Genomic DNA, 8,186 nt, shown 5'->3' with positions numbered 1-8,186 from the left:
ATGGATGAATAAATACAGCTCCAAGAAGCAGCAATTGGCAAAACTCTGAAAAAAGCCTACGACTATGTATAACTGCAAGTGCACAATCTCTACTATGTATAGAGAGCAAATACAGGTCGATCCCACAGATATTGATGTGATGTAAGGTTGAACAAAAAGTTTACTTATACATATTTTGAACAAAGTAAAAGGAGAGTTGTTGTTTTTTCGATACGACTAGATGTTGGTAGAGATTAACCGGTAAAACAAAATGCTAAGCAAAGGTGAAAATACATAAATGTAAACAATTAGATAAAGAGTACCAGGGAAGTTGAATCGTCTCCTAATCCTATACTAAGTCAATGCAGTTTAAATACTATTCTTGTCCCTTGTAATGGACACGGGTCAAGATGCAAGTATGACGTTTATCCAGGGTAGTCTCAAGTAGATGGCCTAATATCAACTAATGTAAATAATCCCTAGCATTAGCTGTCTTATTACTACACAACTAATCACAAACTTGGTTCCTTAAGCATGAGTACATTTTGGGGATTTTATAGTGATTTTATGTCTTAGGATTCTCGTGAGTTGTCCAGATTGGTTGTAGGTGCAGGGATACTGAGGAAAATAGGTAACTAGGGTTAGTTTACTTGGTCTCAACTATACGAAGTTGGTAGTAGGCTTAATTATGAGAGTATTCAAAATTGGACTAGGTCCCGAGGTTTTTCTGCACTTGTAATTTTCTCGTTAACAAAATCTTGTTGTGTGCTTTTACTTTACTTTCCATATTATAATTATTGTTTTAGTTATAATAAAGTAATTTCACTTGTACGTTAATCAAAACATTTGTGTTGATCCCTATAGCTCGTTCTGTTTCGATACCTATTATATGTACGAATTGTACTTCTTGTGATTGTTATCTTCTTGACACTCTCTGTCTATATTAGATCACGCAAGGTGTGTGTCATATATTATTATATCGAAAATATTGTGGTGTACTTGGTACCCTCGTCATTTTATTTTGTACTTAACTGTATATATTTATCGACCCCTCTCCTACAAGGGAGTTTAACTCTTAATGTATCGATAGTGAATCCATTGACATGATTATTCTCACGTTATCACACAATTTCAGCGCCAATTTGATGATCCCAAGGCTTATTAATCAATGATCAGGGGTGAAATCAGAAGAGTTTGACAGTAAAGAAAGATGAAATCAGGAAAGAATTAGAAGAATTTATTAGAACAAAAAGAGGTTTACAGACACAAATATATTCAATCCATTACCATTCATAATATATTCGGATTACAACCTTCATTACATATATACAGACATCCATAATAACTACCATACATTATCCACCTAAAAGTACCCTGACTAGTCACCCAAACTGTACGTACATATCTTAACAATATACTTGCAATACCTATTTAGTAATCCGACACCAAATAGACATAATACCTGTGTCTATCATTTCCTTTTTTTGCTAAGTCCAAATGGTTTATTGCAGCAAAAAAAAAAATGTAATTACAAGAATTACAGAATTGGGGGCTAAAGGCCCCCCACCTCCATAAAACAAAGGGGTAAAAAAAGAAAAAACACGTAAAGGACTAAAAAAAACCTTATAATATAGCTCATAAACCTAGATAACATCACTAAAAGAAACAAAAAAGGAAAAGACTAGAGCGTCTATTTCCTATTTTTCTTCTTAGGAGTCTTCATTCTTCCCGATTGCTTTTGAAGTTCTTTGAAATACTCTTTTCTATAAGATGCATCCTTCAAAAAATTAGCCTTAATATCTTTATTCTTAATTGTAGCATAAACCTCCCTCTCGTTTTCATTCGAATTATCCAGTCTTGTATTGTGCTTAGGTGAACTCTGTTGGGCTTTGTTTTCCAACTTTTTTCGCTCTAAAGACAATTCCAAATCCCGGCTGGTTTCTGAATCTTGCTGATCCTTACGCCTTGCCAAAATTTGATTAGCTTCCCTATCATTTCCCACCCCTTGAAAACATCCTTGTCCTCAAGGTTGTGCAAAATTAAAATTAGTCCTTTTACGACATACAATACACAAGAAGTCACAGTAAGATAATTAACAATGAACACTACTATACGTCCACAAACTTTTCCCGCGTACTTGCTGCAGTTGAATGCCAAGAAAAGGTAAAATTTTGTTTCATTAACATGAGGAAAACATAATATGTAGGGTTCCTCACTTTGTGGCTTGTGAACCGGTACTTCATACTGTTTAGATTCTTCATTGAATATTGGACAGAAATCAACAATGTTGAAATCATAAGAACCAACTTCATTTTCAGAAAACATGATAAAATCTTCTTCTTCAATTGCCGCAGAAATGATCAATGAGAGACGTAAAACAATGGTTTTAATTCCATCCCTTATTTCTTTCATTTCTCTATTAAGAAATTTGATTTCATGGTTGAGAGTTACCCGGCCTTCGTGCTGCTCTAAAAGAGTAGAAACCACATTTTTGATATTTTGCATAACACTATTATGCCACAGTTTTGGTATTTTTCATAACACTGTTATGCCAATCCATTTGAATGGGGTATAAACCGCCTGAAAGAATCGAACAACTCTGATATCAATTAATGAGCCCAAGGCTTATCAATCAATGATCAGGGGTGAAATCAGAAGAGTTTGACAGTAAAAAAAGATGAAATCAGGAAAGAAGTAGAAGAATTCATTAGAACAGAGAGAGGTTTACGGACACAGAAATATTCAATCGATTATCATTCATAATATATTTTGGTAATCACCTTCACTACATATACATATACATATACTAGGCATGACCCGTGCCGTAACGGCACGGGTTTTGTTTGTCCTTGTTATTGCCGATTGTTAGCTTCTTAATGTTTATCAGTGAGATTTAGAGTTAGCATGAAGGCAAAGTTATAACTTCAAAGTTGTGGAAACAGGATGGTGAGTTTTCATCTTTAACTCTAAGTTGTTTCATGCAAGGTTCGAAAAACGGATCACAATCCAAAGTTTAATGTGAACAACGATATAACTAAAAGAAAGTGGTTAACCGTCTAATGGAAATAAAAATCATAATTTTTTTCCTTTTTATTTAACCGCCACAATGCCCGTTATAACAGAGATAATGTTAAACTTTTATGTTCTTGTTTGTTGGTTCGGGTCCCCTTAAACCGAACATGCTCATTTTTCTCTATATAACTAAGTTTTATGTGGAAAACATGTTCACACCGGTTGAAACGTGTTATATGAGTCGTGACCAATTTTTCGAACCTTTGGTTTTAAATGTTTTCAATTGATTCAAAACCGGTTTTTTTTTTAAATGTCTAGAAAAATTTAACATCTCTGAATTTTGCTTCTAATGAATCGAGCCCCGCATTTTTAGAGAGAACATTAATATTTGGCCTTGTTTGATTTCGGTATAATGATCATCTCGCTCGTAAGTTATCCCTATATATCCCGTGCTTTTTTTTCTCTGGAGATTTGTCTCCTCTAAGATAAAATGCATTTTTGCTGAAATAATTATTATGGTTTTGCGGTTTTGCAGGTCATCGTTTAGTTAAAAATCTTCTCTTTTCTATACGCAAATTTTAACTTCCACTGAAACAGTGTTTAAGATTTTTTGAAGTTAAAGGTGAAAAACATTACGTGAGACCTATCTGATTAGGATCGCAAAATGCTAGCTGAAACCATCAAAAAGGAATGTAAGATTTCAAATTGGAGCGCAGAAAACACCATAAAGGAGACTCAAACTATTGTGCGAAAACTCCCTCAAACTCAGGTGCAGTATATTAACAGAAGATACAACTCAGCTGCGGACAGCATAGCTAAGGAAGCTCGTGTAAAGCATCTTCGGAACGTCTCAACCCAAATTCAGACAAGGATATCTCAATTTAGTGTGATGTCCAATATATTTAAAAAAGAAGACTTATGTACTTTATTACTTAATTATTATATTACTTTTTCCATCAAAAAAAAATCTGATTATTGCTTAATTATTATATTACTTTTACAATCAAAAAAAAATCTGATTAGGATCGTGTTTGATACTTTTGAAAATGATACTGGATGTGTTCTTATTTTAATACAATAGTTTAATACAACAGAAATGCAAAACAAACTTTGGGCCAATATATATGTAGATGATGAACACTTTACAATTCGTAATATTTCGTGCCCAACTGCAATAAACTGGACAAATGTGTATAAAATGCGAATGAAGTATCAAAAAATGTGAGCATTCAAATAATACCCAAAAATTTGAACTAACCACTTGCCAAGTCATTGTGAAATTACAAAACCGAATTTCACAATGACTTCTACACAAAAAAAAATGCACAATGTTTTTGAGTCATCTGGCCTTCACATATTGCATCCTGTTTGACTCAACATTTACATTGTATCCTATAAAAATGATACAGTAAATTCAATCAAAGAGGAAACAAATCTACAACATTTTATAGGTTTATCGTAGAGACGAATAAACACAATTAAAATTTTATTTCTTTACAATATTATCGATACATAAATCTCTAAGAATTACATGGTTCCATCTATCCTTGCACTTGCGATCAAGAGGTGTAATCTGGCAAAATAGAATATCAGTCCATAAAATAAACCTTTTGCACCTAAATTACGTAAATACAGCAAAGTTGAGCAACTCAAAGAGAATTTATACCAACAGAATTTAAAGAAAGAATATACAACTCAAAAACACACCCATATTTCCAGTTTGCTAAAAGTCTTTACATTGACCTTATAAAATTCTAACTTAGATATGAAGGATGAAAGAGTCAGAAAGTTCAAACACTGAATATTTGATTAATAAAATCAAGTGGATTAGACCAAAAATAGCGCTAGATGGGGGTTTGAAACTTATCGAGCACCAACAAACAAAACCATTTTCATTACATGTAATATAACTATTAGAAAACATTCTACTTGGAAATGTAACAGGTGGATGGAATCCCATATCATATGTTCATTGTTAAATTCCCACTACTCCCAACTATCAAATGTGTTCTAATTTTATCCAATGGAGCAACTACAGTTATAGATGCAACCCCTGAAATTACCAACCCAGAAGCAAGTAGATGATTCTATAATACCAAATACAAAAGCCAATCCATTACCATGGGCGAATTACTTTTTGCACTTGCATTTTACTCAGTCAGCCACGCAACCCATGTCCTATAGGTTAACAGAGAACTCAAGCAGAATATGGATCCAAGTAAAGTGGCATCCACTGGTGTTAACAACTGCCTTGTTCTTAGAAAAGAATTTGAATTTCATGAAGATATGCCCATGGAAGGTATAACAGTTAAAAGGTCTGTGCTTACTCTAAAAGTGCAGCAGTATATAAAAAGAAAATAAACTTGTATCACTTGTTAAAATACCCACAAACTTTAATTATTTTCACATAACAACCTTAAAAAGTTGTACCTGTTGTCCACCTCTCGCTAATTCAGTTGAATCCTGGTCGTGATTTACAATTGAGAAGACCCAGGTCTTGTTAGAAGCAATGGTAAAGTAAACCCAATTAGACTTCATATTAACAACTAAACGAATCACCAATATACAAAATAAAAAATTAAATGAATCAACTTAACAGGGCTTTATTTCTTTGAATCATTGTATGGTTTAAGTTTAGAGCTGGAACTTACAACAACTCAATCCTTGAACCATTTCCCCACCAGATGTGTGTATAAAATGGTGTCCGATACAATTTAATTGTAACATAGTATTCCGCAAAATGAAATGAGTCAGTATTCAACTCCCATCAAAAGTTTTGAATCTCAACCAGTAAATCACAGGCCATACTTCGGCTTTAAGAAAAGTGTGAGAATGACCTCCTCGCAGTGTTTTTGGGTAAGCAAGTATGACAGATTGAACTGGAAAAATTAAGGATCACTATTGATGGCTCTGTAAAGATATCAAAAACCCATAAAGAGGTGAAATGACAAATCTACAACACCGAAGACAAAGAACATAATTCTCTTGCCGATTTAACACTAAAAAGACATACACAACTTAAAAATGAAAAACAAAATGTAAACCAAAAATGAAGAAAGACAAATTGAATTACATATAGTCATATTTACTGTGATCGAACTAACTAAATTAGGAAGAAGACATACAGATGCCGCAAAACAAAACCAAGGTCACTAACGAAATGTATTTAAGCTAAAAGATTCTCAGACATCTTTCAGGCATTTATACAATCATGTTGGACTCAGTAGAATGGGTTTAATTATAATAATTTCTAGAACAGTGCCAACACTTAGAGAGAAATAAACTCATAAATAAATTGAGTTCCAAAGATGGAGTTTATATTCATTTGTTTACATAATCCTTTTGGAAGCATTTGTGAGGAATCAAAACTCTACCCAACACTAATTCGAGATGGTTAACTTGCTACAATTGTAATTGATAGATAAACTTACCTATTGTGACAGAACCAAACTTTCAATCAAATTATCAAGACCTGCAAAATTTAAATAAAAATCAAATACTTCAAGAAAAACATCAACATATAATTTCAAATAGAAAAATTGGAAATGGGTAACTTTCTGCATTTTCTACCTGGATCTGTCGACGATGACGGAAAAAACCCTAAACTAACAAAAGAAAGAAAAGTGAAAAGAGTTTATTTTTAATCATGCCTCCGTAAATCAAATTTATTATGGCATTAATTACACAATAATAACGCCTCTCACGTTGATAGCGTTGCTGCTGGATAGGGAATTTTGAAACGGCTGCGGCTGAATAAGAAGAGAAATGGAAACAAAACTGAGAACAATTTATGAAAAGTGTAATCGGGTAAGAATATGTGGAGAAATCTAAGCCGCCCTTTATAAACCCAAAATGTGGACATCCTTCAAAAATACTGGCTCCATCATGACCGTCCTTTATGTGTTCAAACTATAGAGAGTCGTCGATGTAGGAAAACACCATTGTCACTTATAATATATATACACACCCGTAATAATTACCATACATTAACCACCTAAAAATACCCTGACTAGTCACCCAAACTGTACGTACATATCTTACCAATATACTTACAATACCTATTTAGTAATCAGACACCAAACACACATAATACCTGCGCCTATCACAATTATAATAACGGAAAGCTACATTTTTTGGTGATATGTTTCTCTTATAAGATTCTTACAAAAAATTAGCGCATTTCGAGATAGCGAACCTCACCATCTACAAATTTATGTTTAGAACATTAATTTTCAACGGTTGATCAAAAATAGTAGAAGATTGTGTTGTATTTTTTTGGACTGTGCTCATTTTTAGCACGCATATAGAATTTTATGAGAAAAACATATAATCAAAAAGCTAATTTCAAATTTATTGTAGTTTGAGTTTTATATGACCGCTTTGAATTATGAGATGTAAATAAATGAGATAAAGATAACTCTTTCGTAATAACTTTTAAGAGGAAAGTAATCCTTCCGTCCCATAGTAAGCAAAATTGAAAAGTGAAAAGACCACTTTTTGGTGTGACAAAGAGAATATAAGGTAAAGAAAAGAAAAGCAGGACACGTCTAGAGACTAGCTATTTCCACATGAATCAAATACTGCGCACATTTTAAATTGAACGCGCAATTGGAGCATACAAAAAACAATTGGGGATATAGGAAAAGGACAAAAAGGGAATCCAAATATCAAATCAGGATCACCCTTTATTTGAGTATTTTTTGTAATTCCTAATCTACCCCTCACTAATCAGGATTAGTGATTAATAATAATTAATAAAATCTTAAGATTTTTGATAAATAATTAGTGTGTTATTATTTGTGTTTGGGTGAGTGAGGTGAGAGTAGAAGGAAGGAAAGAAAATTTGAGAGGTAATTGTGAAAATGGAGGATGATTGTGAAGAGAGAATTGTTGCGGCTGAATCTTTGGCTCAACTACAACAAGGAGCATATCTTGAATCTTCATCCAATGACAAAAAATCACAATTGCAAGTTTTTGTGGAACCAACACCTTTGGAACATGAATTTTATGAGCATGAAGTGTTTCGTGAAGAACCAACCCAAGAGAGTAAACTAGCTCAACATATAAGCACTCCCAATACTCAGGTAAAGCTGCGAATAGGTTGAAAAATTGATATTTTTCTTTTAATCCACCATTGCTGCTGCTGTAAAAGCTCGGTACAGGCATGGTGAAAGTATGAATACCATGCCGTAACC

The 8,186-nt window shown here is 33.2% G+C and overlaps 1 long non-coding RNA gene across 1 annotated transcript; it reads right to left on the bottom strand.

The window, feature by feature from the left end:
- Window positions 1-4,225: 4,225 nt before the first annotated feature.
- On the bottom strand, window positions 4,226-6,784 carry LOC113338113. Its single transcript, XR_003354606.1, has 5 exons — window positions 6,562-6,784; window positions 6,423-6,463; window positions 5,643-5,901; window positions 5,422-5,487; window positions 4,226-4,564 (listed from the first exon to the last, which is right to left on the bottom strand). It is a non-coding gene; the product is annotated as an uncharacterized LOC113338113 (long non-coding RNA).
- Between the last annotated feature and the right edge of the window lie 1,402 nt (window positions 6,785-8,186).

The sequence above is a fragment of the Papaver somniferum genome, unplaced genomic scaffold (genome assembly GCF_003573695.1).
Source record: "Papaver somniferum cultivar HN1 unplaced genomic scaffold, ASM357369v1 unplaced-scaffold_18, whole genome shotgun sequence".
In the NCBI taxonomy this organism is placed as follows: Eukaryota; Viridiplantae; Streptophyta; class Magnoliopsida; order Ranunculales; family Papaveraceae; genus Papaver; species Papaver somniferum.
The sequence above is the reverse complement of the archived record's forward strand: the minus strand, read 5'-3'. Positions and strand labels throughout refer to the sequence as shown.